This window comes from Apaloderma vittatum, unplaced genomic scaffold (genome assembly GCF_000703405.1).
Source record: "Apaloderma vittatum isolate BGI_N311 unplaced genomic scaffold, ASM70340v1 scaffold1496, whole genome shotgun sequence".
Classification (NCBI taxonomy): Eukaryota; Metazoa; Chordata; class Aves; order Trogoniformes; family Trogonidae; genus Apaloderma; species Apaloderma vittatum.
In genome coordinates this window covers 1-11,609 of record NW_009722070.1, presented here as the reverse complement: position 1 = coordinate 11,609, position 11,609 = coordinate 1, and the positions used below count along the sequence as shown (strand labels likewise).

The window sequence follows — 11,609 nt, the reverse complement described above, 5'->3', positions numbered from 1 at the left end:
TAACTAGCGAGTCACGTATTTTAATGCCATCTATTTTTAAACGCTGCTCATTTTCACTTCCCCCACACATTTGCCTCGTTTCTTTAAAAACCATTCTTATTCTGTGATTCCCATGGAAGCCTCTTGCCGCTTTCTCATCCTATGTTTTGATTATGTTAAGCACATAAAAATAATATTTAGATGATAAATTGAATATAATCGTTGCCTTTAGCTGTTTTTTCCTCCTGCACTATCCCAGCTGTGCTTGAAACAAAGCAGAAGGCGGGTGGTATAAGATAATAAGCAATCATAAAATTATAAAAAACTATGTACACAGTGTGAGAGCGAGGAGTTAAGGTTAAAAGGAAGATTGTGATTCTGGAACCTAACAAGTTGTCGCTACAATTAAGTTTACATAACCTCTGTTTATATTTTTAATTTAGCTTCCTCCTTTAATTTTATTCTTACTGAAAACAGGGAATTGTGTACAGCTGGACCTGTGGTTTGTGTCATATAAATGCTAACTGCTCAGCAGCTGAGCTACCATCCTCACAGCCCTTGTTTTATGAGTACACTGGGCAAACACCGACCTTCTCTTCCCTTCAGAAGATGTTTTTTGGTGGTCTTCTGGCTTTTCTGCTTACTTCTCTCTGAGCTTGCCTGCTTATTTTTGTTTTAGATAGTTGAACAGAGCTGAGTAGCGCCATTGAACAGTAGAGAATGTCTGCAAGGTTGCAGTAGTGTGGCTTCCCTAAATACTTGTTTTATTCATAAAGAGTTTTAATAAAGTCTGTAGACAGCTTTTCCAGAGAGGATGGCTTAACATACTCCATAAAATGCAGAAGTGGCACTCGCAAGACCAGCTGAACTGCTGGCTTAGGCTGTCAGTGTTGAGCTTGGAGTTCTGTAGGCAAACACTAAACCTCAGTCCAGTCTTCCATCTCAAGTTTCACAGCAGAAAAAAAAACCAAACCAAGCAGATCTAGGCTGCTAAGAAAATAATAATTTTTGTACTCAGACACTTCCTTACTTGCAAGTACTCTTTATGGTATGTTTTCACAAACAGGTGAATAAAGCCATTTTATTGGTTTATAAATAACAGACCAACTCCAGGTGAGTCACCAAGCCACAGAGATTAGAGTTTAGCACTACCACACGTCTAGATTTCTCAGGTGTGTTCAGTGATACTCCCCCCAAAAAGGGGGTTTTTTTGGGAGTGGATGTTGGAGGGGGGCAGGGTGAGAAAATCAACCAGCTCTTGAGACTTGCAGATTTGAACAGCACCCCTGTATAATCTATGACCACAAAAATCCCAGAGAAATGTACATTTTGGGGTATGCTGGGCATGCTGAACATGCTTTGAGCAAAAGACACGCATGGGTTTGGCTGTATTTGCTGCACAGACGGATGTAACATCCTGCACTTAAAAGTACCGGTTCTGGTTATGCCCTAATAAACAACTGAAACTTCTGTCCTAGGTCTTTCCCCACCCTGAAATAACTCATAGAGTTTGGGCTTTAGAGAAAAGCTATTTTTAAGGAGTCCTGGCTAATGGTTAAGTGCCAGCCTTACTCAGAGAAACACTTTCCAGTTTGGACAAAATCGAGAAGCCACTGTGAATGGCACAACACAGCCCTAATTTAATCGTGTTGTGGTACCTCTGACTGTAGGACACAGTCTTGTTGTTTCCATACATGGTGCTAGCAGATCAGTGTTACACAGGCTCACTCTGAGTGTGGGGGACCAACAGCCCCACTCCTCCGTCTCTGCCCTTCTGCCTTTCCCTCACTAGAGATCCCGGGCTCCTCCCGAAACCAGTGCCCACACGGTCCGTCTGCTCTGCGTGACACAGGTGGATCGTGGTTCCTAGGAGAGCAAGGCTTCCATTGATACTTGCTTTCAGAAGAGTTGGCATGTTACGCTGCACTCTGCACGATGAATTCTCACGGTCTGTAGAGTCAGATCTACTGAAAAACGAACAAGAAGTTAATGCAGCTTGGCCTTTGGGAATCAAACGACTGCAGAATCTGACACAGTCGGGGCAGGCTCGCGCTCCGTTATCTGCTTCTTCCCGGTCTAGCAGCAGTCACAATTCATCTCGACTGACTTAGCAGATGGGAGTCTATTAAGTGTTCTGTAATGAGAGCCTACTGAGAAATAATCTCGTTTGATATTAAAATTATTTTGAAGAAATTGAAGTTACATTTTTTCCACTTTTAGCGTATCTGCTTGTTGGAAGTGAGGCTGGGCTAATGACTGGCAAGTCCCTCAATCATGAATTTTCTGGTGCAGTTCTGTTGAAAAATACCGTTCTCTCAGTTACAGCTGTACTGAGAACCTTAATGCAGGAGTTCTGTACATGTGCCTGAGTTGAAAGTTAGGGACTTTTTGGGGTTTTTTGTCTTCGTTGTTTTTTTACAGCATTTAGTATGAATGTATAGGGCTAACATATGGAATAGCTTAAGTCAGCAGCGCACTGAAAACACAGATTAGCAGCAGAGAAGCGAGCCTCTAGGCTATACGGGCTATGACCTAGCCTGAGAGTAAATTGTGTTGCTCTGCTTGTGTTCTGCTTACATCTGAAGAACACTTGTAAAGGGTCAAGAGTTTTTATCTTTTTATAATGAATTTAATAGGAGCTAGATTGTACTGCATATTTGGGAAAAAGAGGACGTGTTGAGCAATTTCAGGGAAGCAGAACTTGCGTGGGAATTTTGTCAGACTTGACAAAGGGTACAGATACTTGATGTGGGGGAGAAAAGAGGCCGAAAAGTAGATGAAGGAAGAAATTTGGGGAGCAGTAAGCACAGGAAAGAGCCCTTGCAAAGTAAAGCAGCTGTATCTAATTGAGTCCAGTAAACCCCTTAAGTTGTAAAAGCAGAGCTCTGAGGATCATTTGGCTGTAGATAAACACCCAATAGTACGTTTGTTGCCAAAAGAAGCTAACAACCCTGCCGGACGCACAATTCATGTCGAATGAAAAACTGGCAGAGAGCTTGTTTCGCTCCCACTAGAATGCTCTTCAGCTTGTGACTCAAGTACCTATGTAAAGCAATTATTTAGATGCAACTGGGAATATTGTACCAGGTGCTTTGCTTTATGGCCATGTTCACTGTTGTGCATCATTTCCCATTTTTAATGTTAATTTAATTGGTCTCTCTCCATAGGAAGAGCCTACCGAAGGTATCTTCCTCCACAGGTAAAAAGATGAAGTGTTAAGTTCCATAAAGCCTCTCTGCAGCTGTCTGGGATTAGGCGCAAGGAAATCTGGAGAAAGCTGATGAGTCCATAACGAGCACTGATTAGAATAAATTCCAGCTGTAAGCCAGTAGCCCCGTTGCTAGGAGCAGAAGAGATTGGTTCCCCTATGCATCCTCCTTTTTACTGCCACCTAGAAATGCAGCGTGAGTTTTGCACAGATTCATAGGATCCTTTCTGCAAAGGATTGATTTCCTTGTCCTCTCAACATTGAGCCGAGGCAGAGTAGCTTGAGTAAAGCAAAACCCTTATTGAAGGCAAAACAGTTTTACTGAGAAGCCTACGTAACTCCCTCCTGTAGTCATTGATCTTGACCGCACTGGCAGAGCTTTAGGGGTGCACTGTACAGCACGAGTCAGCAGTTGCTTGTGACAGCAAGGTAGAGTTACCGAATCCTGAGGAGAGTAAAGAATGATACAGCACTGACCCACCACATTCTCAGCATCACTTCTTTTTCCTCCCAGTCCAAAGTTGCAAAATGCACTTGGAGTGATCCAGAAATATTTTGACTCAGTTGAAACCTCTGAATCCAGCAATTCATTGCTCCTACCTTCACTTCAGAGAACACTGGAGTAGTGTTAGATAGTAATCCAGTATCTTCTCCGGTTCCAAGAGCATTCTTAATAACGGTTATGTGGATATGAGCTGTGTAACCTTCTAATACCAAAGATTTCCTGAGAAGATTTAGAAGAGTATTAATCCCTGCAGCAGGTGACTCAGAAGGTACCGGCACAGTAGACTGAAGAGCAGAACATGTGGTAAAAGTTTGGGTTTTTTTTTTGAGAAACATAGCAAATACCAAAAGTTCAAGTTCTGTTTTTGTTCTTTGAAGTCTGAATACATTGAGTTCAGTTAACTGTCATCCACACAGGTAAATTAACATCTCTCTAGTTGAGAAGACTCAAGAGTTTGGACCCATGGCAATCAGGAACTAGCACCTTGTTGTGTGACGTGACACTACTTACAAAAAAGCCTACAACTAGTTTAGGTATTAAAATGTTCAGGTTTGTGCTAAACCTAATGTATTATTTTTTTAGGAAGCCTGAGAGATATTTTTAAATAGTGGAAGAAAACCAGTCTACCTCAGCTGTTCTAATATTTGAGTTAACATACAGCTGTTTGTTTCCTTGACAGAAATTTATGTGCAGCTCCAGAAAGAGCAATTCTCAGACATTTGTTTGAAAACTGGTTAGTAATTCAGATGTGTCAGTACAGTTGTAGAAGTTGCATTTCGTAGTCAAAGGTGGTATAATCAGTGCACATTCAGTCTGCGATTCAGAGGCTGAGAATAATAAATTCCTCCTTTTTACTTTAATATGATCAGTACTTGCTTTTCTGAACAACAGTGCCAGACTGAGAAAATGGCAAAGGTAAGGATGCCAGCTAGAATTGTAATTGTTGTGCAGAGATTGCTTTGGAACTTCTCCATAGCATGAAGATCAGCCTCGCCTCTTACTGAAAAAATAAATAAATCGGGCTTGTGTTACCTTCTTTGGGAACACGTGCCTCAGTTTACACGTACAGGGCTAAAGCACTGTCTTCAGGCATCGCCCCAAACTGAATTAGCTGAAAACTGGTTTCCCTCTAGTGCTGGGTATGCTTGGGAGAAATTCCTCCCTCTAATTCTTATCACCTGTCTTCCAAAACGTTTCCACTCTGCCGCTATCTGCTTTTTTTTCCTTCACACTCACTGCCCTAGTGCCTGTGCTGCATTTCCATGTGCCAGTCAGGGAGAGAACTGCAGCTGCTGTCATTCACGCTGCCCAGTCAACAACCGGTCCCTCAGAGCCCCAAACCTGACCATGTCCCCGGGGCTGTCGCAGCTGCCGTCCATCAGCGTCCATCCCTTTCCGTGCCCTGTCTAGCCGTGGCCTTTTGGCTCTCGGCGCACACAGCTGGCTTCCTGGGACACGCCTGTTATACAACATCTAGCACGCCGTGGATTTCCTTGCGGGTAACGTTGGTGGACATGCAGCTACTGGAATTTGTAGAAGGGTGTAAGGGCAGTGATACCGCTTAAGGCAGTTTTGGCACCTGGGTACTAAATAAAGATTCTTAGGCATGGGTGGAAACACACGTTTAGAGCATCTGGCTTAAAAAAGCATTCTCCTCTCCGTATGCTTCCAGAAAATCCCAGTCATGAGTTTCAGAGTGTGCTTGTTACATGCTTGGTGCTTCTTTATCTCCAGCTCCACTGTAGTGACTTCTGTGCAGGGTCTACTGCCCTCCGAATCCCTAGGGATTAGTATGGAGGACGTTTCCAGTGGCAGGTGGTCTAAGGCCACTGCAGATGAGAGCAGTTCTTTCTTAAGTGACACTGGGGTCTTCTGTTCTTGACAAATAACATACACCTCATCGGCCTAACCTGAATGTAGCTTGTTCTTGCACTGCCGTTCAAAAATGCCCTTTTTTGCAGCACTCGCTCTCAACTTATTTCACGTGTGTTCACACTGTGTGCTTGCTCATAGAATCATAGAATCATAGAATGGCATGGGCTGGAAGGGACCTTAGAGATCATCTAGTCCAACCTCCCTGTCATGGGCAGGGATGCCACTTCTCGACTAGACCAGGCAACACATGGGGACATTCCCGATCTGGTCGTACAAGCCATTTTTCCTGCTCCTGGGCAGAGCGTTGCAGTATTGTGACTAGACTACTATTTAAATCCAACACGAAGTAAGTTTTGTTTATAGCACAATTACAGTATAGGAACATCCTTAGTTATAGTAAGTAGAACTAACTAAATTGGAGGCAACACTAGCGGACAGATGGTTTAGGGTTCTGAGTTCCTTGTTTCTTTGGAGTCGATTATAAGTGCTAGCTCGTTTGTTAAAGGGATCACGGTGGGCATGAGAAAGCCTTGGCACGTCTGGTAGTTCTTCTAATAGTGAGAAGGTGCAAGTAACTACCAGGAACATTTTGGTCTCTGTTTTACTCTTAAATTTAACTGCACTTCAGATACACTGTTTACCTCAAAGCTTTCTGTCAGGACTAATCCTGCTAGGTAACAGTAACTAGAAAGAGCTTCACATACCCAGTTCCTTTCATGTCTCCTCCTGTGACTATCAGGTATCTCCACTTTGTATCCCAGGATTTGTATCCGCCTTTCAGGGGGAGCTTAGATTTGCCACATGGTGCCATCGCGCTAATCTGTAGGTGCATCCGATCCCCAGATTTATCATAAACTAAGGTTTGGGGATTTCCTGGCGATATCAGAAGATCTGCAGCAATAGCTGTGAGGTTTTGAGTTACAGTGACAGGAGATTTTTGATAAATTCATAGTGCTTAGGAAATTCATCTCTGTCTAGCCCCTCTAAATCTCTAGCTCCGTGCCAGTTTTATCGCTCTGTGTGTGCACACAAGACTTGGGAAGACTGATTATGTTGAAATGATTGTGTGGCAGGCTGACATGCCTTTGTTACATGCGTGTGGTAAAGCATGCCATTGCGTGGTGCATTTCCAGCCATGTGTCTGAGCTCATTTCACGCCAGTTCTGTAACTGCACAGGTCAAACTTCCCATAAGAATACAGCAACGCAGTACACAGAGAAATGCAGATTTTGAAAGTAGACTGGTTCCCCATCCAAGTCACAGACAGAAGGTCACAGTTGTCAAGTCTGTCTAGAATTAGCCAAATTCTTTATTTTGACTATTTTTGATATAGTTCACATAATCCTAGAATGGCCTAGGCTGGAAGGGACCTCAGAGATCATTTAATCCAACCTCCCTGTCATGGGTAGGGACGCCTCTCGACTAGATCAGACAACACATGGGGTCCGAACGGGGATCGAAGCCGCGACTTTGGCATTATCAGCACCACACTCAACCGACTGAGCTAAGAATATTTCATTTAACACAGCGCAAGTATTTAGTGGGCATTAAAGAGCTTTTATTTTAAATGGAACTTTTCCTGGCATAGAGGTAAGGTTGTTTGAAAACCAGTCTCACAGAGGGATCTAGATGGATTGGATAGCCCAGAATTGGTGAGAAGCAGATGGAGACTGTTGTAGGCGCCTTCCAACCGAAACAGTCTATTCTATAAAGAGTATTTAGTTTAGCAGTAGGAGATACTTAATAGCATCCAGCTAGTAAGAGCTAATAAACCAGTGAGTATGGTTTTTTAATAACTTTAACAGCAGTGTATTATCCTTTAGTGCCCTGTGTTACTGCCAAGTTAATAGCATTATTTTCCTTTAGTTTAGGTAAGAGCAGGTCAGATTCTAAATGTATGCTTTCAGCACACATTAAGGAAATGTCTAAGCTGAAATTTGAAAGGAGCTCCTGTTTACTGCATAGCAATCAAAGCATGACCCCTTACTGGCAAGAAAAAGAAATTGAAAACTAATTTCAACGTTCAGGATTAATTCTCTGTCAAATTGACCAAAGAGATCCTACACTAGAACACATGTAGTATAAACACAGAACCTTCCGGTTCTGTAACATGAGCATTTTAGAAGTTAGTTACCTGTTTATGAGTCTAGTTTAAAATCTACAAACACATCCTTTTTACCAAAGAAATGTGCCAGTTTATTTCCTATTACCATCACTGATCTCTACTGATGATCTTTTCCTGAATGTATATTTTTTTTCCTCCGTCTTCCCTACAGGAATTGCTTAGAAATGATTGTCGGGTAAGGAGCTGGCTATGGCAAACAGGAAACGTCAAAGCACTACCGCCAGCATGCTGGAGCACAGAGCGCGAGCTTGCCCTGCTTCCTCTCACAACAGGGAGCCCGAAAATGAAGAAAGTGACCTCCCTATTGAAGATTATGCAGCAAAGGAGGGTGAGCTAGCAGCCGTGAGGCAAGGTAGTCCTACACCTGCAGAACACGAGTGCAACGATCATAGTGGAGATGGGGACTCCAGCTCTGACTATGTGAATAACACCTCTGAGGAGGAGGACTATGATGAAGGCTTGCCAGAAGAAGAGGAGGGGATCACATACTACATTAGATACTGTCCAGAGGATGACAGTTACTTGGAAGGAATGGACTGCAATGGGGAGGAGTATGCTCCCCACGAGGAGCACCGGGTTGAAACAGATGAATGTCAGGAAGCTGTGGAAGAATGGGCCGAAGGTAAAATTCAGCACCGAGATGAGCATGAGGCGGCAGACAGGCAAGAGTGGGAGGAAGGTCAAGATAATGGTGTTCAGATTTTGGAGGATGAAGTGTCATCTTTGGAGATTCAAGACCAAGAAGAAAACTTGCAGTATTGTCAAAGTGAAGGTGGCTATCCGGACTATTACCCAGCGGAGGCTAACGGAAACTCGCAGGGAATGTCACCCTACCGTTCTAGAAAAGAGGTTGTGGAGCTGGAAGAGCAAGAAGAGGACATTGACCAGATTGTAGCAGAAATCAAAATGAGTATGAGCATGAGCAGTATTAATAGTACAACAGAAATGAGTCCAGAGCACAGTGGGACTGAAAACATGGCTCATGACTATAAAGAGACTTGTTCAAAGGGAGAAGCTGTTCACAGTGCTAACAGGCACGAGGGGAGGCCAAAATCCCTGAATATCCCATCTGCCTCTAAGCACAGTGGAGACGTGGTGAGAGGTTTTAAAGCAAAGTCAAGAACCCCAGAGGACAGACAGAAGTGGCCACAAGAGCAGGTATGAGCTTCTCTGTTTAACCAGACTGTCGGAGGCATTATGCAAGTTTTGTTTGTTATTTATTCCAAACAGAATTAGCAATGTTTTTTCTTTTTGCTCTGTATTGCATTCACAGCCACATGATCACAATTTAGAGATCTAGGCGAGAGGTTTTGCGCAAAGAACAGGCAATTTGAAGTAAAGTATTCCAGATGCATGAGGCAAAACTAGTTGATATACATTGTATTTATTCTGCATGATATACATCATATTTATTCTGCAGTGACACATTAGATAAAACTGGGGTCAGCATTGAAATAGGTGAAATTTTGTGGGTTTTTTTTCCCCCTCAGTAAGGGCTCCAGGTCCATTGCGTTCGTGGGTGATTACTTTTAATTCTTTTGTTTTCAGTAGAATGTGTGCCAATACTAGGTACTGCAGATTTTAAAAGCTGCAAGAGATGCCTGCACACTGCTTGGTTTTTGTACTAGCTGGGCATATCTTGACCAGGGCAAAAAGGAAGAAAAGAAGAGCTTTACTGAAACCAAAATGCTGTTGAGCAGTTTTATCACAAGCGTGGTTCAGATGTGGATTTAAACCACGCACAATTGTTAGTTGTTGTAATGTTGTGTGCCAGAAAAAATAATCTGGGAATGAAGCTCAAGCTTTTCGAAAGGAAGAGAGGTGTGAGGTTTTAATTAGTTTTTTTAGTTTCAATCTGAATGGGCTTGCTTTCCGTAGGTATATCCAATTCCCTCTGCTCTAAGGTCAGTTCAAAGCTTTGCCTTTGCATCACTGAAGCTATACGCAGCTAAATATTAGTTATCCTCTGCAATTAATGGAAAACTATCCCAAAGAGGTAAAACGTCTTTCGATAACACGTTAGTAAGAATAAGTGAATTATTCTGCCTAATCTTTAATTAAAAAGCATCATTACACTTCAGTGGGTTACAATCACTCTCCATAAAAGCTGCAAACTATTATCTAATGGATAGAACATTAAACAACATTTCCTTCAAATATGAAGGGAGAAAGGGACATAGAGATACAGCAGTATCCGTTTCAGTGGCACGTGAAGGGGTAGCTGAGCGAGGTGAAAAGACTTGCATTTCATTTGGGAGAAGGCAGACGGGGCAAAGCTGCTGTGGGCATCGACACCGAGAAGAGCTCATGAGCCTGCGAGGCGTGAAGGTGTGAAGCAGCGTTTCTGATGGAGTTACAAAGGCTCACACGTGGAGACACAAGGAGACTCTCTCCCCTCTCCAGGCCTCCAGGTCTGATCAGAATGAGGAATGAGCAAGTGAAATTTTTGACAAGCATTGCCTGAGTGTGTTTGTCATGACAAGACTGGTCTTTTCTCGTTGCGTTCTGTTCATCTACTGCAGTTTGCTTAAAAAAAAATAAAAATCAGGCTCATTTTGAGGGCACTAGAGTAAGAGCACAGTATCCATTTCTGCCCAAATGAGCTGTGTGCTTCATAGGTTCATAAATGTCCTTAACTTGAGTTGCAGCTGGACTCACAGAATTGAAATAGAGAACAGATGATTTAATTCTGGGCCATTCCGTTCTTTTAAATATTTACTGTAAAATGCCTAAGGGATGGATGCTAGTAGTGTACTGTCTCATTTGGTGAACTTGTGTCCCATTTGTGAAACTGAGGTAGTCCTTATTTTAATTACGATGATTCAGGTTCTCACATAGTGAAAGGTGAAAAACCCCAAGGCCGCTGTCAGTAGGCCGTCATGCCAAACTTAGTGTTTGCAGAGAATTTGTTTGGATGATCCTTTGTTTTGTCGTCTTCCTAAAAGATTTCGGTTATTCTAAGTGTGTCACACAGTAGAAAAACACAGTGGCGAGAGAGATGACACAGAAGCACACAGACAAAAAGTTTTCCCCCTGAGTAAATGCAGATTCAAACGCTTTTAAGTTAAACCAAGATACTATGTGTACATCAGTTTTATAAACAATAAACAGGAATGGGCATTTTGTGGTTTTATGCACCTGCTGTGCTGCCCTTCACTTCTTTTCATGTTTCTGCTCCTCCTTTCCTGCCTCTCACAGGTTGCAGTACTGCTGCACAAAATTTCAGGTTAGTTAACAGTAACTGATACACAACGCGTTTTTACATCCCTTTACAAACATGTAGTTAGTCAATTCCTAGCCCATGATAAATGGTAGCGATTTTCTTACATACCAAACATCCAATAACCTGTAGACAAATGGCATTTAAAAGGTTCTAGTTGCTCGGTTTGTGTTCAGCAATTCATCACCAGAGAACAGGAGTCACTTTAAGACAGATCCAACAATCTACAGAGAATGGAAAACAAAGCCAGCATCTCGTTTTATTTTCAGTGCTGGTCAGTCTCCAGTCTTAAATACACATGCTCCTCCTTGAAAACTTTGGAGATATATGAGCTTGCTGGTATGAGCCTTTATTTGTAAATACCTCGGGGGAAGTGCAGAAGCAGATTTGTGCTGCGCGAAAGCCTGAAGGAAATTTAGAATACATTTAGTGGGTATTTGCTCTAACTCGCTGCTTCGCACAACTTAGGTTTCTCGCAGGTTTTCCATGCTTACATTATTTAAGAAAGGCATTACACCTGTGAAGCTGAAACTGAATATTTTGGGTATTTTATCATACAACTCAAATTTAACAACTTGAAGCTACGAGTTTCCCCCACCCCCATTTGATGTCTTAGTCATCTCAGACTGAGCCAATTGTTGTCTGACACAGAAAGAGGTGCTCGGGTTTTATATTGTAATTTAATGTGTTTCGGCTT

The 11,609-nt window shown here is 42.5% G+C and overlaps 1 pseudogene; it reads left to right on the top strand.

Moving 5' to 3' along the window:
- Positions 1-7,881: 7,881 nt before the first annotated feature.
- Positions 7,882-8,856, top strand: LOC104275606 (annotated as a pseudogene).
- Positions 8,857-11,609: the final 2,753 nt, after the last annotated feature.